Source organism: Pseudophryne corroboree, chromosome 2 (assembly GCF_028390025.1).
Source record: "Pseudophryne corroboree isolate aPseCor3 chromosome 2, aPseCor3.hap2, whole genome shotgun sequence".
Lineage (NCBI taxonomy): Eukaryota > Metazoa > Chordata > Amphibia > Anura > Myobatrachidae > Pseudophryne > Pseudophryne corroboree.
The window spans coordinates 156,544,790-156,570,618 of record NC_086445.1 but is presented as its reverse complement, the minus strand read 5'-3'; the positions used below and the strand labels follow the sequence as shown (position 1 = coordinate 156,570,618).

General features: G+C 46.2%; 1 long non-coding RNA gene across 1 annotated transcript in view; it reads right to left on the bottom strand.

The window, feature by feature from the left end:
- Positions 1–649: 649 nt before the first annotated feature.
- Positions 650–25,829, bottom strand: part of LOC135050589 (uncharacterized) — a 173,631-nt gene continuing 148,451 nt past the window's right edge. The window contains exon 5 of the long non-coding RNA XR_010241683.1: positions 650–1,043. This is a non-coding gene — a long non-coding RNA (uncharacterized LOC135050589). The remainder of the gene's footprint in view (positions 1,044–25,829) is intronic.

Sequence of the window (25,829 nt, the reverse complement as noted above, 5' to 3'; positions counted from 1 at the left end):
ATGGAGGAAGAATGGAGAGGCACACAATCCAAGATGCTTGAAGTCAAGTATGAAGTTTCCACAGTCTGTTGATTTGGGGAGCCATGTCATCTGCTGGCGTTGGTCCACTGTGCTTTATTAAGTCCAGAGTCAACGCAGCCGTCTTCCAGGGCATTTTAGAGCACTTCATGCTTCCTTCAGCAGACAAGCTTTATGGAGATGCTGACTTCACTTTCCAGCAGGACTTGGCATCTACCCACACTGCCAAAAGTACCAAAACCTGGTTCAATGACCATAGGATTACTGTTCTGGATTGGCCAGGAAATTCGCCTGACCTGAACCCCATAGACTTTTAGATTGAATTACTGAAATAAATGAACTTTTACACGATATTCTAATTTTCTGAGTTTCACCTGTATGTTTGTGATGTTTGTCATTATACAGTAAGTGTATTGCCATTGTATTTAGGGAATAATTAATAAAAGTTAAATTTTACTTTACATTATTCTATTACGTCAAACTACAACAGTGCCCCTCAAAGGATTCACCTTTCCTACTCTCCTCTCAAGTGTCCGATAACACATATAAAAAAGTAATATTAAAAGAAAGACAGGACACACACTGTAGAAAAATGTATTTTATTGAAGACACACTCCCCCACATATCCCTCATTTATCCATGTATTACTTTATACAATGGGAAATGTTCTTTTCATTCCATGTAGGCAGCCTGGGTACCTGCCAAAAAAGCCCCTCATTGACGACAACACTACACTACTTGCCCCTTGCAGGATCCTGAAAGGTCTTTCATAGCTACTCTCCATGAGAATGAATAGGGCTGCACTGAATGTACAGTAGGTGTAGTATTTGAATTCAAGAAAATTACCTACTTCCTCCCAGGTATTCCAGAATGACGGTACAAAAGAATAGAATAGTGTGATATTGTATAAATACTGGGACAACCGTGATGTTATTTCAAAATATAAGGTGCCAGAATAAATAAAATAATTTTCTTGTCTATGTTTACTTTGGGTCCTCATCAGACATATTCAGGGATGATATCATCTACATCCAAAGACAGAAGAGAGACAAAACATATCCTCTTAGTATACTATGTTTAAACACACAATTTTATTTATTGTGCAAAAAGATACTCAAGAAGTATGCAATATAAAAGATAAAACAGAGCACATCTGTCTACCTTGGAGATTAGTATAAGCCTATATCTGCGCCAAATATAATAGAAATCCTCCACAATGATACTGTATAAAGTAATGTCCACTGTGATACAATAGTGTGTTACATACTGTAGTGTGCTACATAATGTGCTTAATGGAAAGGTAGGTTAACAGTAGAGATGTGCGCCAGAAGAGTTTTGATGGTTTTGGTTCTAATTCATTGTCCAGTTTTGGTTTTGGAATTAGTTTTGCATTTCGGATGTGACTTTTTCCCCCCCAAAAAAATTACAAAAAAAGCATAAAAATAACATAATTTACGCCTCTTTTGTTCCTAGAGTACTATTATCCTCAATAACATTAATTTCCACATATTTCCTTTAAAATTTGACCACCTCACAGCTCGCAAATTTTTTTTCATCTGCTTTAGGCCAAAGGCTACAGAGAGTCGGCCTGTTATTAAGTGACAGAGCAGCTGCACAAACACACGGCAGTTTATAGAACATCTAAGAAAAATTGCCACACAGCAGTGGCAGAAATGAAAAGTGGTGCATGACTGGTGGCAGCAGCTGCAGCGCCAGTATCTCTTCTCTAAACTAATAGTTATCCATTTTTCAATTCACAGATAACTGTGTGTAGTCACAGGGCTTATAGATGCATGTGAATAAAGCGCAGTAGGGTAAAGCACACCTACAGTACAAACAATGGGCCAGGTTGATCCTGCTGTGTAAATGATTGTCACTTTAAAAAAACCTGCAAAACCTTACCAAATCTCTCACTTTTTGAAACTCTCACTCTATTACATTTGGCCCATTAGGTCTATATTTTTTGTTTCTTATTTGAACTTGCTGCTCGGTTCATCCTGAGTGGAGTCACAGGGCTTATATATGCATGTGAACAAAGTGCACTAGGGTAAAGCGCACCAAACAGTACAAACAATATATATATATATATATATATATATTGCGTTTGTGGGGTAGCCCGGCACTCGTTAGATGCAGCATACAAAGAACCTGGGTGCCCTCCGTGGTATAGGTAATCGTGGAAAAGATAGGCGGCACTCCAGGGTTTAGTCAAACAAAATTGTGTATTGGCATCACAAAATACAAAGTAACCGACGTTTCGGGGTCCTGAATAAAGGACTTTCTTTTGTACCTACGAACCAACATGATAATTTTAGATGGAACTTGGAATCCCACCGATTCTCAAGGAAACTACGACTGCAAGAATTCTATCAAGACCAACCTGTAGACCCTACACCCAACATATTCTCTGAGTTCCTTAATAAAAGAACTCGTTCTGCCTTCGACCCCCCCTCAACAAACGCCTCCATTAAGACCTTCTCACGACTTCTGGATACCTCAGTCGATAAATATTCTAAAGCATCTAAAACAACCCACTATAATATGACACGGGCAGAGAAAGCAGCCCTCAAAGACCTCAGTAACTATACTGACGTGGTATTCAGACCAGCGGACAAAGGAGGGGGAATCGTAATCCAGAACCTATCTGACTATATCAGAGAAATAGACAGACAACTGTCAGACCCCAACACCTATTCCATATTAACAATGGATCCCACTGCCCAATATAAACGGGAACTGGATGACATCTTGGATAAAGCCAAAGAGGACCAAAGAATCACCAACAAACTGCACAAGGTGCTCACACAGGAACATCCGGTTGTACCAATCCTTTTCACCACACCAAAGATTCATAAAAACCTGACAGAACCCCCCGGGCGTCCCATCATCTCTGCAAGGAAGTCCTTATATCAGCCAATATCCCAGTTTTTGGACTTCATCTTACAACCCTTGGTTAAAAAGCAACCCACCTTTATTAAAGATACCACCGATTTCCTGAATGCATTAAAAAGCCTCCGACACATCCCTTTAGACACCCTATTATGTGTAATGGATGTGTGCAATTTGTATACAAGTATCCCTCATGCTGAGGGACTAGAGGCAATGAAACGGTTCTTGATACAAGAAGATGTCCAATGCGTTGGACATGGGTTGTTTCTTCAACTACTGGAATTGACGCTGCAGAGAAACTATTTCCTATTCAATGGAAAATTCTATGAACAACGATCTGGCTGCGCTATGGGCAGTTCAGTAGCCCCGTCATACGCCAACATCTTTATGTTCCAAGAGGAGAGAAAGTTTTTCTTCCTAGATGATAACATTTCGAAACATATTCTACTATACACCAGGTTCATAGATGACATCTTTATGTTATGGACAGGTGGTGAAGAGAGATTTACACAACTGATGAGGCAGATCAACTCCACCAATTCACCCATCAAGTTTACTTTCAAATTCAGTACCACCGAGGCTGATTACCTGGACGTTCATGTGATGTGCTCCAACCAAGGGATATCTACATCTGTATACACAAAACCCACCGATAAGAACAATCTATTGAGGGCTAACAGTCATCATCCAAGACCCCTAATTAAAGGCCTACCTAAATCTCAAATGTTGAGATTAGCCAGGATTAACAGTGACAGTACGACACTGGTAAACCAGCTCGACTGCTTAATCCACAGATTTGTTCAGAGAGGGTATGATAGGTCCCAACTAAGACAACAAAAGGAGGAGATTCTATCAAACAACGTCCAAAATATATTACCAGCCGAGTCGGCAGAATCACCTCAACAGGTAATCCCATGGAAGACCACCTATACTACTACCAGCCCAGTAATCCAGAGAGCAGTGAGAGCTCTCTGGCCCATAGTGCGAACAGATGAGAACCTCAGATGTTTCAGATCCAAGAGACCAATGGCCTGCCTCCTGAGGGGAAAGAACATCAAGGACAGTATAGTCCATTCAGATATAACAGGGTTCAAAGACACTCCACCCTCGAATTTCCTAACAAAACAACCAGGATGCTATAAGTGCCTAGGGTGCACGACGTGCACACACATGTTGACAGGGTCATCTTTCAAATTCCCCCAGTCTGACAAGGTGGGACAAATTAGACATGTTTTAACATGTACGTCCAGATACATTGTCTACCTCATAACATGCCCATGCGGCAAAGGCTATGTAGGAAAAACCATTAGGACGGCAAGAGAGCGTATGGCCCTACATAGATCTGCCATTAGCCAAGCACTATTGGGGAAGAAAATTGATCAACCCATAGCAAGGCACTTTGCAGAGAAGAGACACCCGTTGAACTCACTGAAACACATTCTCATCGATCAAGTTCCAGACTCCATCCGAGGAGGAGATAGAGGGGGCAAACTCCTCATGCTAGAAGCTAGATGGATCTTCAAACTCAATACCATTAGCCCGTCGGGCTTAAATGAGAACATTTCATGGAATTCCTTACACTGAAAAGGGTCTGAATATATGAAGATAACCAGAAGATGGACTTTACAAGATCCTCCACGGACACCATTGATGTGGGAACCCAGAGAAAACTAATATTACCATTACCAGTATTAATACCACCATTAGCACGGTTGATTTATTGTCCTAATGTCACATTTATGGGAACCACCAATTAGATCTATAGGCACCTTGGTATATGATATAATTATTACCTGACTCTAACTGGGTGAGACCTATGGTGGGGGATCACTAACTGGGATCGTGGCTATCCGCACCTCCCTTAGTTAATGTACCTTGCCTCCTGTTACTAGGGATTTTCCCAGTATTTACTATTAACCTATAACTTTCCCCATTTACTTATGACCATCTTGCAGTCAATGCTTTAGTTTTTAATGCTTCAGTATTTTTTACAGACACAATAACTTTGGGTGTTTCACAGTTTTAGTTTCTATCTATTCACTTGTATCCTGACAGCCCCGGCCAGCGCGATCCTATGCGCCGGCTGCTACCATAGCAACCCGACGCACAGACGCGTGACGTCATCCGCAGCCGACCCCGGAAGTCCAGGGAACGCAGCGGGGACAGAGTGGCCGGAGGCGTCCGTCTTCACGCATGGTTGGCGGGGTATTCACCAGCTTATAAGGTAAGCTTATTCACTTCTGTCACATACACCTTGAAGAAGGGGCCACGGACCCCGAAACGTCGGTTACTTTGTATTTTGTGATGCCAATACACAATTTTGTTTGACTAAACCCTGGAGTGCCGCCTATCTTTTCCACGATTATATATATATATATATATATATTAACTTGCAGCTCAGTTCAAACTGCGTGGAGTCACATGGCTTATATATGCAGGTGAACAAAGTGCACTAGGGTAAAGTGCACCAAACAGTACAAACAACAGAGGAATATCTGATAGTGAGTCACACAATGTAGTGCTGCTTGTGAACAGCCACTTTAGATGAACACAGCACAGACAATTTACAGAAGAGTACAGTGCAGCATACAGGCAGGGGCCTAGAGAGCCACGCCGGGCACTGGTAATGTAACGGGCATGGCCTCAATAGGGGATATGCCTACATCCCTTAAAGATAAATAAATGATTAAATGTGAGCCTGCAATGCGCTCCGCAGGGCCACTATTTATTCAAGGGGGGCCAGGTAGAGCGTGGGGAAGGCACCCGCTTCCTACCTTGCTAGATTGGAAGTAGGTCCCTCCACCTCAACCGGCGGCGCCATCTTCCCAGTGACATTCAGATAGATGGAGCATTTGCACTAGAGAGCAAAGACTCTGACACAGTGCCAATGTGCGGCGCCATCTCCCTGAAGATGTCACTGGGAAGATGGTGCCACCCAGCACTGGTCAGCCAAGCAGTAAGTATATTTGGGGAAGGGGGAGGTGAACCTGGCCCCTCCTGCATCCTGGTAATTAGCACCCGCTGCCCCCATCCCCCTTGGCGCAACTGTATACAGTGGCGTGCCTGCTATACACTGACTACATAGCACAGGCGCTTCTAAGTCTGGAGTCTGGACATTGGCCACAGCACATCCAATATAGCAGAGTACAGCACATCCACGTGCCTGAGAGTAAAATGGCGCAGAGTCCTGCCTTATATAGAATCCAAAACCCTTGAGAATCTGACGCCAGAAGAATGACATTGCCTTGATGTGGAATTTTTGGTGGGAAAACCCAAGTCGTGGCTCGGGAACACTCAGATCCTGGAAATTCGGAGGAATTCAAAGGAAACCGAACCGCTCATCTCTAGTTAACAGTGATCCAGGTAACTTCCACGTTTCCCTCGCGTACGGGAACTTTATCGGTGGAGAATCTGTGTGTGTGAGTTAGTGAGTGTGTGTGTCAAGAATGTGCTTGCCTTATATATCAATTATATAAAGACTGATTCTAGCATCTACATTAATTAAATAATGTCGCTTCCTTAAATAAAACAAATGGGGAATTATTTAGACACACACTGGGGATAATTGTGCCAATGACACTTAACATACAGTAGGAGTGAAGTTACAGTGAACCTGCGGGAGGTCACTAAATGAGTGACTTATCTAGGGAACACTGAGGATTTTAGAAACAGGAGATGTGTTGATTTCTATACTACATATTTGTAAAATATATATATATTTTTTTTACCCGGTTACTAAATTTCAAATCTAATGTTTCTAGGTCTCCTCAGATGAACTAGGTGGAACATGTTGGGTCTGGTCTGACATACAATATATGTGTCATTCATTGTAAAATGGAAAAATAAAGAATAGTACATGACAGGCATCTGTCGGTTTTAGGAGAATGTTTAATGAGAGACATATGAAATAACTAAATTGGCCACGTCAAACAATGTGTTGGTCAATATTGAGAGAATAATTATGGCCTTCGGGGACTGAATACCTTTGGAATGATTCAGAGCTTTTTCGGTCAGGGTTACATCTAGGCAATAGCCTACAGAGTAAGATTGTTTGGAAAATTGATTTTAGTCATTTGTATGAACTGTACATAGTTAAATTAATTTATTTTGAAAAAAATTCCAGGTCAGCTACTGGGAAAAAGTTTTAGAAAATGGCAATTTTTTTCCATATGTTATTGATATTGTCCACAGTTTAATATCTCAATTTTGTCACGGCAGATGAAGATATGTTCTTCTGTTGATGATGTGGACTCAATGGAACCAATGTACTGTAGTTTAAGTACAAGTTCTTCAACCAAATACTGGCGAGGTACACACTCACTTAGGCAGCAGAGCTTTAGTACATGTGAAGGTAATCAGATTGGTGACGTACAGACAAAGGTTTAGACAACAACGCTCTGGTACATGGAAAGTTAATTTTAAAAAAAGGACATGTGTATGATGGAGGAATCTCGGAAGAGAAATCCATTGAAATTTCTGTCCAGGGAAAAGTTGTAGAAAGAAAAAAAGAAAATATTCCCCCAGCACACTGAAAAGTATCGGCAATGATATTTAAATACAAGCACCACAAGATCCTCCAAATGGCACTAAAAGGACCAGCATGCCTTCCAAAAACTGGCCCCATCCATGTCTCTCAAAACAGCAATATAAAATGGTAACTGCTCAATCTGTTTAATAATCCTTCTCAGGTACATGAAAGGGAGGGGTTATTCTAGATAAGAAAACTGGAAAACTAGCAAACTCCCCCAGCACACTGAAAAGTGTCAGCAATGAGATTTGAATACTACATAATAACAGAAATACTGAGATCTCAATTACATATATTTGCAAATAATGATTTTAAAGCCGCCAGGTCGCATCAAGGCATCTCTGTGTCTGATAATAGCACATACATGAATATATCTAAATTGAGAGCCAATTCACCTGGAGGAACCCCAAGATCCTTCATGTGGCACTACAAGGACCAGCATATCCTCCAGATTGTTACAGCCGCGGTGTGCGGCTTACAGCGTCTGGCTGTTGCTAGTCGACCAGACGCTGCTCTGAACTTCCGCTCCCCCTGCGCCGCTTCCTTGGTAATGGGGGATGCGGTTAGCTCCCTGCCCACCGGCTCTCTAGCAACTAGGGACGCTGACTGAAGGGGCTGAGCTGGGGATTTTGTGTTCGTGCAGCAGGACAGCTGCACAGAGTTTCTCATTTAGGGAGGATGGGCTGTGCTCAAGTGGTGATTGGCTCATGCTTTCTTTTATCTTCCTGGTCTGCCTCTCACCTGGTACTGATCATAGTTCCTGTTTGCAGCGGGAGCCCTTGCCACTGGGTTCCAGATTTCGTCTGCAGAGACCCACCTGCTCGTCAGCACTCACCATCAGTGTCAGCACCGGAGGCCAGCATTTACCCCGTACAAGCCTTCTAAAGCGGTTGGGTATGTGTAACTTTCGGTCAGGATACCACCAGTCACAATAATGATGGTGGGATCCCGGCATTTAGATTCCCGTGGGGGTGGGGGGGGGGGGGGGGGTGGAGGGGTGGAGTGCAACAAAGCCCCTTGTGGGCCTGATGGCAAGCTGCACTTGCCACAGGTTCTATCCCCACTCTATGGGGGTAATGGATAGATACTGTTGGTCGGCATGCCGACCGTAAGGATAGCGAGGGTCCCTCACTATGGGTGCCAGTATTGTGATCGGCAGTCTCCTGATCGCTGGTCACATAACTACATCCCCTTCTAAAGTATTATCCTGTAGAATATTATACCTTTAGTTTCTTCTTAAAGCATGTTCTAGCAGGGGATGTAGAGGGTCATATAAAACCATTGTTTTTAACTCCTTTAAGACCTTCGGCTCTTGCTCAGAATGAGAATATATTCTCCCAAAAAGGACTAGCCTTCCAGGTGTGAGGTCAATAGGACAGTCGTAATGCCAATGAGGTGGAAGTGTTTCTGCTTGTTTCTTGTCAAAGATGTTGGAGAATTCTTTGTAGACTTCAGGTAATTTTACCTTCATGGGGATTAAGCCCCACATAGTAGGCTACTAACATTGCCTGATACAAAGTTGAAAATTGAAAGGGGATTGTCTGATCTTGCCAATTAAACGTGGGACTGTGTTCCCTTAGCCAAGGTATCTCCAGAATGATTGGGGAGTGAGGAGAATGAATGACATCCAAATATAATTGTTCCCAGTGACCTGGTTTCCAGGATTAAAGCAGCAGTCCTATATGAACCGGCCAGAAGAAATAAGGTGTCTCATTGACTATTTCTAGTGGAACTACTTCCTTCTTGGTCACCAGCTTTAATTGTGGTATCTTTGCTAAAGCTTGGTCAATAAAATTTCCCATAGAGCCTGAGTCTATCATGGCTGATATTTCCTCCAAATGGAGCTGAAAATGTAAAATAGAGGGTTTTCTGGATCTGAACCTCGACTCCCTCTCTTTATAGAGTGGAGGTTTTGGAGTTTCCCAAAGTTTTCCTTCTGTTCTGGCATTGAGAAACAGTATAAAATGAGCAGCACGATAATGACACACATTTTGGTTTCTGTAACGTTGTTTCTCCTGAGCGATGACAGGTTCTGGAATATATCCTATTTGCATAGGCTCGCTTTGTTTTTTTCTGGAATGAGGAAGTTCTTTGCCCACTGTAGGATGGCTGAGCATCCCATATAATGAATGTTGTCCCATTCTAATTTTCATTATAAGTTCTATCAAATGGGCATCACTAGTAAGAGAGGCAATCAATTTGCTGGCTGTCGAGATCCCGATAGCTGACAATGCCGACAGCCAGAATATTGGCACACAAGGGCTATTCCCACTTGTGGGTGTCCATGCCCATAGACTGGGAACAGATCATGTGGTGAGCCACTGAGCCCACAGCGTAGCAAGCGTGAGCCTGGAAGGAGACTCATAGCGCTTGCCCCGCTGACGGCATTCTGGCGGTTGGGATGCCGCTGTCGGGATACTGAGAGCCGGCATCCCGTCAGCTGGGAATACATCTGTATTCCACTGGTAATACAGTGGTCAGTGAATTCTTCCAAGTTGGAGAATCCAATTGACCAAATTTATTCTTGATGCTGTCATTACGACCATGAAATACTGGCCTCCCCTGCTCCCATCTCAATCCTCTGTAATCTGTTCTCAATGCTGCAGCTAGGCTTATCTTTCTCTCCTGTTGCTTCTCATGTGCCCCCCCCCCCACCCCACCTCTGCCAAGCCTTGCACTGTTCTCCTTCTTCTACCAAACCTTCTTTAAACTCCTGACCCTCGCGTACAATTCCCTCTCCATCTCCACTGCTCCCTACATCTCTAACCTCATCTACATTCATATTCTCCTCCCATCCCCTCCTTTTAAAGCATCAAACGTTTATGCTTTGTAAATGTTTTCTGCTTTAAAAAAATGTACGAGTTCGGCCAGAGTCTCCGTGCTCCAGTCGTCTCGCACTACATTACATCCGGCCCATAGTCTATTTCAGCCCCTTGCATCATCATCTCTACCTATTTTGCCTCCTACTCTGAGAACCCCTTACACTGGCTGACTGCCCTCACACTAGCTCACTCCTCAAGTTATCTGTTTGTCTCACTGCTTCTTTTAGATTGAAAGCTCCACATAGCAGGGTCCTCCTCCCTCCAGCTCTCTACTTCTCTTGCACCCCAGCTACACTCTAAACCTCCTCCTAGGGTCCTCTGCCCTGTATACCACTCCTTTATTGCTTTTGCACCTTTTCAGCAACTCTAAACCTGTTAGCTGCGCCCACGCAATTGGGTATAGGTCTCAGCCTACACTGCAGACTCCCCTTGCACCCCTTCTTTCCAAAGCTGTATTGTGAATTGAGAATTATAGTGTTATTTATAGAGCTGAGCGGGTTCGGTTCCTCGAGATCCGAACCCCCCGAACTTCACCTATTTTACACGGTTCCGAGGCAGCCTCGGATCTTCCCACCTTGCTCGGTTAACACGAATGCGCCGAACGTCATCATCCCGCTGTCGTATTCTCGCGAGATTCGTATTGCATATAAAGAGCCGCGTGTCACCGCCATTTTCACTCGTGCATTGGAGATGATAGCGAGAGGACGTGGCTGCGTTCTCTCAGTTTCTGTGTTCAGTGTGCTGCAACTATCTGTGCTCAGTGTGCTGCAAATATCTGTGCTCAGTGTGCTTGCAAATATCTACGTTCTCTGCCTGAAAACGCTCCATATCTGTGCTGCATTGTAGTTGTGCGCAGTATATAGTAGGAGGACAGTGCAGAAATTTGCTGACCATCACTATATATAGCAGTACGGTACAGTAGTCCATTGCTCTACCTCTGTGTTGTCAAGTATACTATCCATATCTGTGCTGCATTGTAGTTGTGCGCAGTATATAGTAGGAGGACAGTGCAGAATTTTGCTGACCACCAGTATATATATATATATATATATATATATTTATTAAAAAAAAAAAAAAAATATATATATATAGCAGTACGGTACAGTAGTCAATTGCTCTACCTCTGTGTCATCAAGTATACTATCCATATCTGTGCTGCATTGTAGTTGTGCACAGTATATAGTAGGACGACAGTGCAGAATTTTGCTGACCACCAGTATATATATAGCAGTACGGTACAGTAGTCCAATGCTCTACCTCTGTCATCAAGTATACTATCCATATCTGTGCTGCATTGTAGTTGTGCGCAGTATATAGTAGGAGGACAGTGCAGAATTTTGCTGACCACCAGTATATATATAGCAGTAATGTAGTGGTCCATTGCTCTACCTCTGTGTTGTAAAGTATACTATCCATATCTGTGCTGCATTGTAGTTGTGCGCAGTATATAGTAGGAGGACAGTGTAGAATTTTGCTGACCACCAGTATATATATAACAGTACGGTACAGTAGTCCATTGCTCTACCTCTGTGTCGTCAAGTATACTATCCATATCTGTGCTTCATTGTAGTTGTGCGCAGTATATAGTAGGAGGACAGTGCAGAATTTTGCTGACCACCAGTATATATATTGCAGTACGGTACAGTAGTCCATTGCTCTACCTCTGTGTCGTCAAGTATACTATCCATATCTGTGCTGCATTGTAGTTGTGCGCAGTATATAGTAGGAGGACAGTGCAGAATTTTGCTGACCACCAGTATATATATATATATATATATATAGCAGTACGGTACAGTAGTACAGTAGTCCATTGCTCTACCTCTGTGTCGTCAAGTTTACTATCCATATCTGTGCTGCATTGTAGTTGTGCGCAGTATATAGTAGGAGGACAGTGCAGAATTTTGCTGACCACCAGTATATATATATAGCAGTACGGTACAGTAGTCCAATGGTCTACCACTGTGTCATCAAGTATACTATCCATATCTGTGCTGCATTGTAGTTGTGCACAGTATATAGTAGGAGGACAGTGCAGAATTTTGCTGACCACCAGTATATATATAGCAGTACGGTACAGTAGTCCATTGCTCTACCTCTGTGTCGTCAAGTATACTATCCATATCTGTGCTGCATTGTAGTTGTGCGCAGTATATAGTAGGAGGACATTGCAGAATTTTGCTGACCACCAGTGTATATATATAGCAGTACGGTACAGTAGTCCATTGCTCTACCTCTGTGTCGTCAAGTATACTATCCATATCTGTGCTGTATTGTAGTTGTGCGCAGTATATAGTAGGAGGACAGTGCAGAAATTTGCTGACCACCAGTATATATATATAGCAGTACGGTACAGTAGTCCATTACTCTATCTGTTAGGATCCTGATGCTCAGGACAGGGGAGATCTTATGTAGTGAGTCCTGAGCACCAAGACGGAATGCTGGGATAGGGAAATGGGAAGAAAATAGCCCCTAGCACCCTACCTCCGTTGTCTTACCCGTGTTATCAATTCACGCCTGAACGACTATGGTTTCTTGGGCCCATGGCAGCCGCGTTTGAAGGGCGGATTAGGTCTGCCCAACTCCGATGCCCCCTCAGGTCTTAAAGAGAGACAAGGCGTGAACTGAGATAGGGTAATAACAAGGAGACCTCTAACTGAAACAACCACGCTAGGGGCTATAAACTACCTAAAAACTAAACGTATGTGCGGCACACCGCCAAAGGAAAAAGAACTACAAAGAAACCACTGTCCACTCCCCTACACGGCACCGCCGAGTTCCGGGGAGGACAGTGAAAGCGGAAACCTCCGCAAATGCACCAATTCACAGTAAAGTAAACACTAAGCGGCATAGGCCGCAACACGCGGCAGAAGCCGCTACTCACGAAACCGGGCGAGAACCCCAGAGGACAAACAGGTTCACAAGGACTAGAAGGATTCCCAGGACCGGCTTCGGACCTCCAAAGTACCAAAGGGCAGGGAGCAAGATCCACCAAACACGGCTGACAGGAACAGAGTTCTGCAAGGCAGGAACAGCATACAAGAAGCTATCACCGGCAGGGCTGCAGTGTGCTGGCTCACATAAAAAGGCCCTGCTGGCCAATAACAGGAGGGCCAGCAGGACCAGCCCCCAGACCCTAATTACTAGTTGCCGTGCAGCTGCCCTGCTGCACGAGCAACCTAATTAACAATTCTTAGCAACGGGGAACGCGGTCCACCTGTGGCGTCCCCGTTGCTATGAACCCGGCGTCCCTGCACGCACGGCGTCCTGCGTTGCCAGGGACCCGGCGGCTATCGTGCGCACGGCGTCCTGGCATTGCTAGGCGCCGTGCGGGGGACAGGGAAGGAGAGAGGCGCTGCGGCCGTGACCGCTGCTCAGTCAGGGCACTGCCGAAGACCGCCGCTCCTAACAGTACCCCCCCTTGAGGAGGGGTTAAAGAACCCCTAGAGCCAGGTTTCTGAGGAAACTCCTGAAAGAAAATCCTCTTTAGCTTGGGAGCATGTAAATCTTTATCCAACACCCAAGATCTTTCTTCAGGGCCATAACCTTTCCAGTGGACCAAAAAATAGAGCCGACCCCGAGAAAGCTTAGAATCTAAAACCTTCTCCACCAAGAACTCTTGTTGCCCCTGAACATCCACCGGAGATCTACCCTGGGAAGTCCTCCGAGGAAATCTCCTGGAAGAAAAATACTGTTTCAAAAGAGAAAAGTATTGCCAATTTTGAGAGATCTTGGCAAGCGTAGCCGAAAAGCAACTGGGTTGACCTTCTTAATGATAAGGAATGGTCCAATAAATTTGGGTCCCAATCTAGCCGAAGTTTGTCGGAGCTTGATGTTGCGAGTTGACAACCATACCTTATCTCCCACCTTAAAAGTGCAAGGACGTCGGAGCCTATCAGAAAATTTCTTTTCTCGGAAGGCAGCTTTTCTCAAGGCAAGGTGCACCTTTCTCCAAATTGTTCTGAGATGGGAGGTTAAGGTCAACGAGGAGACTGGAGAATGAGGAAAAAAAGAGTTGGCTCTAGGATGAAAGCCAAAAACTGAAAAGAATGGGGACTCCTTGTTGGAAGAATGACAAGAGTTATTATAAGCAAATTCGGGTAACGGAAGAAATTCAGACCAATCATTCTGGAGTTTGGCCGAATACAACCGTAAATACTGTTTTAATGACTGGTTAACTCGTTCGGTTTGTCCGTTAATGTTATGAGCCACGGCTGTGGCTCATTTCCATTTTTGCATTTTGGTTATGTATTTTATGTTATACTTCTGTTTATGTTCCCCGTGGGTGTCATGGGGTGCTCGGATCTCACCCTAAGGAGAGGATACTGTTATGAACCACAGGTAGTGGTTCATTCCTATTTTATGTTTATAAGTTGTCTTGCAGGCCAGGATTTCCCATTGCTCTGTTTAAGAATACTCTTGTTTGCTGCCGGTGGTGAGTCTGTGTAATTGCAGCTTGTTCCCATGTGTTCAGCCTCACCTGGCTGCTGATTGCATCTTGTCAGTTTGGAGTCATGCAACAGGGCCGCTGCATGACATAATTAATTAGGCCTCTCTGTTATATGCTGGCTGAGTGCAATTCACAGACGCTGGTGATATTTCTAGGTTTCCAGTCTTCCAGAGTGTTTGAGTTCTGAGCTTGTTCCTGCCAGTTCCTGAGCTCCTGTCTAGCAGTGTCTGTCTAGCTGCTTCCTGTGTCGATTCCTGTGTCAGTCCCTGTGTCGATTCCTGTGTCTGATCCCGTGTCCTGCCGTGAAGCGTTCCTGTCCAGAAGTCCTGTGGCTTTGCCTATGCCTGGTCGAGTTTCTGGCTTCTTGGTGTCCACCGGTCTGTCGTTTGGGATTCTGCCTGTCCTCCAGTTCTGAGAGTCTGTGTCGGCAGCATTGGGGGTTCCTGTCCGTTTGCCAGTATTTGTACCGGTTCCGTGAGTAGCGGCTTTGCCGCGTCCATCGGCCTAGGCCTCTGTATTCCTTGGTTGTATCTGTCACTGGTGTTTTGCAGAGGGTTCTGCTTATGCTGTCACCGCCGGTACACAAAAGTATTGTGTCGGCGTGTGGTCAGCATTTCCTTTGTTGTTCTTTTCCTTTGGCGGCAAGCCGCACATACATTTAGTTTTCGGCTAGTTAGTAGCCCCTGGCTTTGGTTGTTTCAGTTAGAGGGCCCCTTGTTATTACCCTGTCTCAGTTTACGCTTTGTCTCTCTTTAAGACCTGAGGGGGCATCGGAGTTGGGCAGACCTAATCCGCCCTTCAAACGCGGCTGCCATGGGCCCAAGAAACCATAGTCCTGCAAGCGTGAATTGACAACACGGGTAAAACAACGGAGGTAGGGTGCCAGGGGCTATTCCCGTTCCATTTCACCAAATCCAGCGTTACGTCCTGGTGCTCTGGACTCGCTTCATAACATCTCCCTTGTTCTGAGCACCAGGAACCTAACATTATCACCAGCCATACCACAAAAAAGAAATAAAACATTTTCTTTTTTGGCCCAGTCCAGTGTCTAGTCTAGAATCCAGTCCGGTGTTTATAAATCCAGTCCTGTCTAGAACTCAGTGTCCAGAATCCAGTCCGGTGTTTAGAATCCAGTCCTGTCTAGAATTCAGTGTGCAGAATCCAGTCCGGTGTTTAGAATCCAGTCCGGTGTTTAGAATCCAGTCCGGTATTTAAAAAAAAAAAAAAATCCAGTCTTGTTTTGTCTAGTTTAAAAAATTTAGTCTTGCCTTGTCTAGTCTTGCCTTGTCTAGTCTTGCCTTGTCTACTCTTGTCTTGTCTAGTCTTGCCTTGTCTTGTCTAGTTTTAAATCCTCCTATGTCTACTATGCAATCCCTGCAGGCATCTCTCTCAGCCCTGAACTCTGCTTTCAGTGCTTTGAGACCTGAGCGACTAGAAGTTTTGCAGTAATCCTTAAAGCAACTGCAAAACCTTCTGACTCAAATCTTGCTCATCTTGCCAGAAGTCGTTGAGAGTACATCTATCTCAATAGAGACTCTTGTTCACAGTATGGTGACAAGAGAATCCTCTGGTTTAATTGAAGAGAAAAGGTTTAAAAGTTTTCTGCAGCCCAGGCTCTCAGAAGAGGTGCGTCTGCGTCGCAGAAACTTAAATTTATGCCTATATTGTGGGGGTTTAGGCCACTATCTGCAGACCTGTGAGTTGCGCAAGCCAAAGTGTGGTGACAAGTCTTGCCCTCTGGCCAAGCTGAGTCAGGATACAAGACCTACTCCTGTCTCTACTGTGGCAGAGGTACTTGTCACACAACCCACACTAAAAAGCTCTCTGTCCTATAATTGAGGTCCTTGGGCAAGGGAGCCCCATTATAGATTCAGGAATCAAAAGAGAATGTTTCTCTCCTCTCTTGATTTTCCTGTTCAAGCAGAGTTGCACACCCCTGGAGTGGTGCCCGATGCCCAGGGTCCTGGAGTGGTGCCCGATGCCCAGGGTCCTGGAGTGGTGCCCGATGCCCAGGGTCCTGGAGTGGTGCCCGATGCCCAGGGTCCTGGAGTGGTGCCCGTTGCCCAGGGTCCTGGAGTGGTGCCCGATGCTCAGGATCTTGGAGCGGTACCCAATGCCCAGAGTGCTGGAGCGGTACCCGATGCCCAGAGTGCTGGAGCGGTACCCGATGCCCAGAGTGCTGGAGCGGTACCTGATGCCCAGAGTGCTGGAGCGATACCCAATGCCCAGAGTGCTGGAGCGGTACCCGATGCCCAGAGTGCTGGAGCGGTACCCGATGCCCAGAGCGCTGGAGCGGTACCCGATGCTCTAGCTTATAGAGGTACATCAAATATTATAGCTCAGGTTTCCATACCAGAAGGGGTCTCAGAAGCTGTTACCCCAGGTAGGGACTTGAAAAGCGCAACCCCAGAAAGGGTGTCTTAAACCATAGTTCTAGAAGGGAACTCGGGAAGCAAAACCCCAGAAGGGATCTTTGAAGTAATATCCCCAAGTGGGGTCTCGAGAGACAAAGCCCCAAAGAAGGGTCTAGAAGTCGCTTCCCCAGGAAACGATTTAAGAAGCATAGCGTTAGTGGAGGTTCTGAAGGTTATAGCTTCAGCAAAAGTCCCGGAAGTCATAGTCCCGGGAGGAGTTTCGATAATTATCGACTCAGAGAGGGAGGCCAATGGCTTAGTCCCAGTGAGGGAAGCCGATGGCTCGGTCCCAGTGAGGGAGGCCGATGGCTCGGTCCCAGTGGGGGAGGCCGACGGCTCGGTCCCAGTAAAAGAATCCGAGGTGCTGACCCCAGCGGGGTTCCCGAAGGTCACTGCCCCGGGTGGGGTTCAGAAAGTCACTACCCCGGGTGAGGTTCAGGAAGTCACTGCCCCGGGTGGGGTTCAGAAAGTCACTGCCCCGGGTGGGGTTCAGAAAGTCACTGCCCCGGGTGGGGTTCAGAAAGTCACTGCCCCGGGTGGGGTTCAGAGAGTCTCAGCCTCGAGTAAGGTCAATAGTGACCAGGTCCTAGCAAAACACTCTAGTCAGTCAGATGGGAAGGAAACAGATCCTGACTCTGTTGATATCTCAACATCCATAATCTTTGATGGGGACTTAGTCCAATTTCTGGCGCTTTTCAAACACTATTACATCATTATGTTATCTAGACCATTTCTGGGCATCACTTCAGAGAACCTTGTGCTCTATCTGATTTATTCCTTTAGAGGAGAGCCTTTTGAGTGGGCGACCAGGCTAATGAAAGCTGAGATCCCATTCTTCAGGATCCCCCAGCATTCAGTGATGTAATTATTAAAGATATGGTTCCAAAGAAATTGGTTCAGATTTCTCTAGGTCACTCATCTTGTCTGCTGAGAGTTCACCGGATACTGTAGACTTGGCACAAGAGTCTCAGCCCGTTGTTTTGACTGCAGGATGTGCTTTTCTCTCTTCTTCTAATAATAGTACTTTGCCTGAAAGTTCAGTTTCCAAGGGTAAGAAACCCATTTCTGATTTGAACGCAGCCTTGCTGGGTGGTACCAGGGGCGGATCCAGAAAAAAATTACAGGGGGGGGGGGGGGCACCATAAGGGGCGTGGCTTCGTTGGAATGGGCGTGGCTTCGTTGGAATGGGCGTGGTATTGCAGGAAAAGACTACCTTATACCCCAGTTTTGCAACCTGCACGCCCAGTCGTTGGCCACCACAGGAAAGAAAAATAATCCTGATTCATGCCCCTTACATTATTTGTCATTTTTCCTCCTTATAGTAATGCCCAGTATACATTATGCCACATACTGCAATGGCCCTTAGACATTATGCCACACACAATAATGCACATGACACAGTATGCACACACCGTAATGCCCCCGACACATTATGCCACACACCGTAATGCCCCCGACACATTATGCCACACACTATAATGCCTGTGACACATTATGACAGGAATTGCAATGCCCGTTATACATTATGCTACACACTGCACTGCCCCTGATACATTATAGCACATACAATGTCTGTGACACATTATGACACACACTGCAATGTCCGTGATACATTATACCACACACTGCAATGCCCGATACATTATAGCACATACAATGCCTGTGACACATTATGCCACACACTGCAATGACCTTGAGACATTATACCACAATGCCCGTGATATAGTATACCATACACCGTAATGCCTGTGACACATACCGCAATGCCCGTTATAACCTATGCCACACACCGCAATGCCCGTTATATATTATGCCACACTGCAATGACCCTGAGACATTATACCACATACCACAATGCCCGTGATATAGTATACCACACACCGTAATGCCTGACACATTATGACACACACCGCAATGTCCGTGATACATTATGCCACACACTGCAATGACCCTGAGACATTATACCACATATCACAATGCCAGCGATATAGTATACCATACACCGTAATGCCTGTGACACATTATGACACACACCGCAATGTCCGTGATACATTATGCCACACACCGTAATGCCCATTACACATTAAGTCCTACAGTAAGGCTTCTAATTACTTTTCAAATACCTGCTCGTTGTCAGGGGTTTCATGCACTGGGTGTCATGCTCGTTGCCAGGGGTTTCATGCTCTTGGCTCCATGCATGGTGCCAGGGGTTTTCATGCTCAGGGTGTCATGCTCGTTGCCAGGGGTTTCATGCACTGGGTGTCATGCTCGTTGCCAGGGGTTTCATGCACTGGGTGTCATGCTCGTTGCCAGGGGTTTCATGCACTGGGTGTCATGCTCATTGCTAGGAGGTAGTCCTTGTTGCTAGGGCTGTGCTCCCAGTGCCACATATGTCCCCAGTGCCAGATATTCCCCCACGGTGCCAGGTACTCACATGCCCCCAGTGCCAAATATAGCCCCCCCCATGTGCCAGGTACACATATACCCCCCCAGTGCCACATATGCCCCCAGTGCCAGATATTCCCCGACAGTGCCACATATGCCCCCAGTGCCAGATATCCCCCCCCCCAGTGCTATATATGCCCCCAGTGCCACATATGCCCCAGTGCCAGATATTCCCCCCCAGTGCCATATATGCCCCCAGTGCCAGATATTCCCCCCCCAGTGCCACATATGCCCCCAGTGCCAGATATTCCCCCCCCCAGTGCCATATATGCCCCCAGTGCCAGATATTCCCCCCAGTGCCATATATGTCCTCAGTGCCAGATATTCTCCCCCCCCCCTCCCTGCCAAATATGCCCCCAGTGCCAGATATTCCCCCCCAGTGCCAGATATGCCCCCTCAGTGCGTCCCCCCCGCTTCCTCCGCCGCCGCTCCCCTGCTGTTAGGAGGGACACGGAGGGCACAGTGCACGCCTCTCTGTGTCCCTCCTGTGTCTCCGGCGGCCGCGGGTCACTCTAATAAAGGAAGTGCTCACGAACGGCACTTCCTTTATGAGACCCGCGGCCGCCGGAGACCCAGGAGGGACACAGGGAGGCGTGCACTGTGCCCTCCGTGTCCCTCCTAACAGCAGGGGAGGAAATGAGACCGCAGACTGACAGTCTGCACTAAATCAGTGGCGCCCCCGCACTGCCCGCAGCAATACAAAAATCAACTAAAAATGACAGGGGGGGCACGTGCCTTGGTGCCCCCCCCCCTAAATCCGCCACTGGGTGGTACCATCAGTTCAGACAATGTTTGGGGAATTACCTTGGTCAGACCTAAAGAGCCTTGTAAAAAGAAGAAGAAGAAAAAGAAATAATTTTTGACTCTTGCCTTGATATAAAAAAAAAAGAAAGATTTTTTTCCCCCTTGTCTTGTGTCCAGTGGCCACCGTCAAGGGGAGAGCACTGTTACAAGCTGTTGTTACAGCTTGTTTCTGTTTTCTTGTCTGTTAGACCAGTGTGTCAGGTTTTTTTTTTGTATCCCTTGTTTTGGATAGTCTGAATTTTGGGGTCCTTTGACCCCTCCTCAAGGGAGGGGTAATGTTATGAGCCACGGCTGTGGTTTATTTCCGTTTTTGCATTTTGGTTATGTATTTTATGTTATACTTCTGTTTATGTTCCCCGTGGGTGTCATGGGTTGCTCGGATCTCACCCTTAAGGAGAGGATACTGTTATGAACCACAGGTAGTGGTTCATTCCTATTTTATGTTTATAAGTTGTCTTGCAGGCCAGGATTTCCCGTTGCTCTGTTTAAGAATACTCTTGTTTGCTGCCGGTGGTGAGTCTGTGTAATTGCAGCTTTTTCCCATGTGTTCAGCCTCACCTGGCTGCTAATTGCATCTTGTCAGTTTGGAGATATGCAACAGGGCAGCTGCATGACATAATTAATTAGGCCTCTCTGTTATATGCTGGCTGAGTGCAATTCACAGACGCTGGTGATATTTCTAGGTTTCCAGTCTTCCAGAGTGTTTGAGTTCTGAGCTTGTTCCTGACAGTTCCTGAGCTCCTGTCTAGCAGTGTCTGTCTAGCTGCTTCCTGTGTCGATTCCTGTGTCAGTCCCTGTGTCGATTCCTGTGTCTGATCCCGTGTCCTACCGTGAAGCGTTCCTGTACAGAAGTCCTGTGGCTTTGCCTATGCCTGGTCGAGTTTCTGGCTTCTTGGTGTCCACCGGTCTGTCGTTTGGGATTCTGCCTGTCCTCCAGTTCTGAGAGTCTGTGTTGGCAGCATTGGGGGTTCCTGTCCGTTTGCCAGTATTTGTACCGGTTCCGTGAGTAGCGGCTTTGCCGCGTCCGTCGGCCTAGGCCGCTGTATTCCTTGGTTGTATCTGTCACTGGTGTTTTGCAGAGGGTTCTGCTTATGCTGTCACCGCCGGTACACAAAAGTATTGTGTCGGCGTGTGGTCAGCATTTCCTTTGTTGTTCTTTTCCTTTGGCGGCAAGCCGCACATACATTTAGTTTTAGGCTAGTTAGTAGCCCTTGGCTTTGGTTGTTTCAGTTAGAGGGCCCCTTGTTATTACCCTGTCTCAGTTCACGCTTTGTCTCTCTTTAAGACCTGAGGGGGCATCGGAGTTGGGCAGACCTAATCCGCCCTTCAAACGCGGCTGCCATGGGCCCAAGAAACCATAGTCCTGCAAGCGTGAATTGACAACACGGGTAAAACAACGGAGGTAGGGTGCCAGGGGCTATTCCCGTTCCATTTCACCAAATCCAGCATTACGTCCTGGTGCTCTGGACTCGCTTCATAACATCTCCCTTGTTCTGAGCACCAGGAACCTAACAGTTAGATTGTGGATGGTACCCAGATGTTAAAGAGAGTTTCATATTTAATGAGGTACAAAAACGTTTCCAGAAACGAGCAATGAATTGCGGACCCCGATCAGAGAAAATATCCCTGGGCAACCCAAGGAGCCTGAACACATGACGGAGAAACAAGACTGCCAACCCTTGAGCAGAGGGTAATTGGGGAAGAGCAATGAAATGAGCCATCTTACTAAAACGATCTACTACCACCCAAATGACTCGAAATCCGGCTGAAAGAGGAAGGTCCACCACGAAATCCATGGATATATGTGACCATGGCCTGAGAGGAACGGCTAAAGGTACGAGTTGCCCGATCGGCAATGAACGAGGAACCTTATGCCGTGCACAAACCTGACAGGAATGGACAAATTCCCTTACATCTCTAGAAAGACTAGGCCACCACACAGAGCGAGAGACTAACTCCAAGGTCTTAGTGATACCTGGATGACCAGAGACTTTGTTGTCATGAAACTCAGCTAAAACAGTGCTTCTCAGAAATTCAGGGACAAAGAGACGATCAGCAGGAGTCGGTTTAGGAGCCTGCTGTTGAAGCTGGACTGAGTAAATAAATCCTGTGTGAGGCCTGCCCGGATGACAGATGATGGAACTATGGGGGTAGTAGCAGGATGGTTATTGTGAACCGGAAGAAAACAACGTGACAGGGCATCAGCTTTAGTATTATTGGAACCGGGCCTGAAGGTGATAATAAACCTGAAACGAGTAAAAAACAATGCCCAACGTGCCTGCCGAGCATTAAGCCGTTTAGCTGACTCAATATACTGCAGGTTCTTATGGTCAGTAAACACTGTAATAGTATGCCTAGCTCCCTCTAGCCAATGCCTCCACTCCTCGAAAGCCCATTTAACTGCCAGCAATTCTCGATTACCAACGTCATAGTTGGATTCTGCGGAGGAGAATTTTCTGGACATGAAGGCACAAGGGTGTAATTCCTGAGACTCCGGATCTTCCTGAGATAGGATAGCCCCCACTCCAACCTCTGAGGCATCTACCTCGACTATAAAGGGGAGCTCCGGGTTAGGGTGCCTGAGAACAGGAGCCGAGACAAAGGCCTGCTTTAAGGCCCGAAAGGCAGACTCGGCTGCAGGCGACCAATTGGAAGGGTCCGCTCCTTTTTTAGTCAATGCTACTATAGGAGCGACCAAATCAGAAAAGGTATGAATGAACCGCCTATAATAGTTTGAAAACCCTAAAAAGCGCTGAATTGCTTTTAAATTTGTGGGTTGCGCCCAATTAAGGATGGCCTGGAGTTTTTTCGGTTCCATGAAAAATCCCTGGGGAGAAATAATATAACCCAAGAAGGACACTTCCGTGATGTGAAAATCACATTTCTCTAGTTTTGCGTATAAATGATTCTCCCGTAGTTTTTGAAGAACCAGACGCACATGGGTAATATGTTGTTCCATAGACTCAGAATAAATCAAAATGTCGTCTAAATAAACGACAACGAACTTTCCAAGAAAGTCACGAAGAACATCATTGATGAGGTCTTGAAATACCGCAGGAGCATTTGACAGCCCAAAGGGCATCACCAGGTATTCATAATGACCCGACTGTGTGCTGAAAGCCGTCTTCCACTCATCCCCAGATCTTATTCGGATGAGATTGTAAGCTCCTCTAAGATCGATTTTTGAGAAGATAACGGCAGAGCGTAACTGATCAAAAAATACTGAAATCAAAGGCAAAGGGTAGGTGTTTTTAACAGAAATTTTATTCAGAGCCCGAAAATCAATACATGGGCCCTCATTCCGAGTTGTTCGCTCGGTATTTTTCATCGCATCGCAGTGAAAATCCGCTTAGTACGCATGCGCAATGTTCGCACTGCGACTGCGCCAAGTAACTTTACTATGAAGAAAGTATTTTTACTCACGGCTTTTTCTTCGCTCCGGCGATCGTAATGTGATTGACAGGAAATGGGTGTTACTGGGCGGAAACACGGCGTTTCAGGGGCGTGTGGCTGAAAACGCTACCGTTTCCGGAAAAAACGCAGGAGTGGCCGGAGAAACGGTGGGAGTGCCTGGGCGAACGCTGGGTGTGTTTGTGACGTCAACCAGGAACGACAAGCACTGAAATGATCGCACAGGCAGAGTAAGTCTGGAGCTACTCTGAAACTGCTAAGTAGTTAGTAATCGCAATATTGCGAATACATCGGTCGCAATTTTAAGAAGCTAAGATTCACTCCCAGTAGGCGGCGGCTTAGCGTGTGTAACTCTGCTAAATTCGCCTTGCGACCGATCAACTCGGAATGAGGGCCATGGTCTGAGCGACCCATCTTTTTTCTCAACAAAAAAGAATCCTGCACTCAAAGGAGATTTCGAAGGCCTAATGAAGCCTTTTTTTCAAGCTTTCCTGGATATAATTATCCATAGCCGTGGTTTCTGGCTGGAGAGGGCATATAATCTCCCCTTAGGTAAAGTGGCCCCGGGAACTAAATCTATAGCGCAGTCATAGGACCAATGGGGAGGCAGAACGTCCACATTACCCTTGGAGAACACATCAGCAAAATCCTGATATTCCAGAGGAATAAGTTCTGGGGTAACTGCCGCAACCCGAACAGGATGGGAAATACACTCCTTAACACAAAAAGGACCCCATTGGGAAATCTCCCCAGACCGCCAATCTATGGTGGGATTATGAAAGGCAAGCCAGGGGTGACCCAAAACTACTGGAACTGCCGGACAATGTGTAAGATAAAATTCTATTTCTTCTGAATGTAGGGCCCCCACTGTCAGCAATACTGGAGGTGTGCGGTGAGTAATAACCCCATTGGAAAGCGGACCCCCATCCAAGCCGTGCATGGTGATACGTCTATCTAAGGGTATCAGTGGAACGCCTAAAGCCTTAGCCCAAGCTAAATCCATAAAATTTCCTGCAGCTCCACTGTCGACGAAGGCCGACACCAACGAACTGAGGCTGCCAAAGGAAATCTTTACCGGAACTCATAGAGAATTATTAGAGGAGATTAGCTGCAGACCCAAGTGAACCCCCTCACAATTCACTTGGTCAGAGCGTTTCCCGGCTTGTTCGGGCAGTTACGTGCGATATGTCCCTTACCATCACAATACAAACAAAGACCAGAACTTAACCTTCTGGTTCTTTCCTCTGGGGACAGCCGGGAGAGACCCATTTGCATGGGCACCTCGACGTCCTCAGGAAAAGTATATACACATGGATTAGGCCTAAAAGTTGTTCATCTTTCAGCCCTCCGCTCTCGGAGACGACGGTCAATTTTAATAGCGAGCTCCATGAGTTTGTCTAGAGTCTCAGGAGCGGGGTACTGAAGGAGACTGTCTTTAATCACTTCCGACAGTCCGAGGCGAAACTGACTGCGCAGGCCCGGGTCATTCCAGCCACAGTCGTTCGACCAACGGCGAAATTAGGTACAATACACCTCTGCTGGATTTTTGCCTTGCTTAAGGGCACGCAGGTGACTCTCAGCTGATGCTTCTCTATCTGGGTCATCATATAAGAGGCCTAAGGATTTAAAAAAAGGTGTCTACTGATAACAAAGCAGCATCATCCGCTCTTAGCCCAAACGCCCAGGTCTGTGGATCACCCTGAAGTAGAGACATCACAATCCCGACCCGCTGAGACTCAGTACCAGAGGAACGGGGCCTTAAACGAAAATAAAGCTTACAAGCTTCCTTAAAATTAAAAAAATCCTTTCGGTTACCCGAAAAACGGTCAGGTAAATGCATCTTTGGTTTTGGAACCATACTCGGGGAGGCTCGCAAAAGATCTTCCTGCGATCTCACCCGAAGAGTAAGGTCCTGAACCATCTGAGTTAATTCCTGTATTTGGTTAACCAAAAGCTGACTGGGGTTTGGCCCTAAACCTGCCGGATTCATGAGGCCGAATTTCTAGGCCCACCAATACAACGGAAAAAATTAAACCCCCTTTTTTTATTAT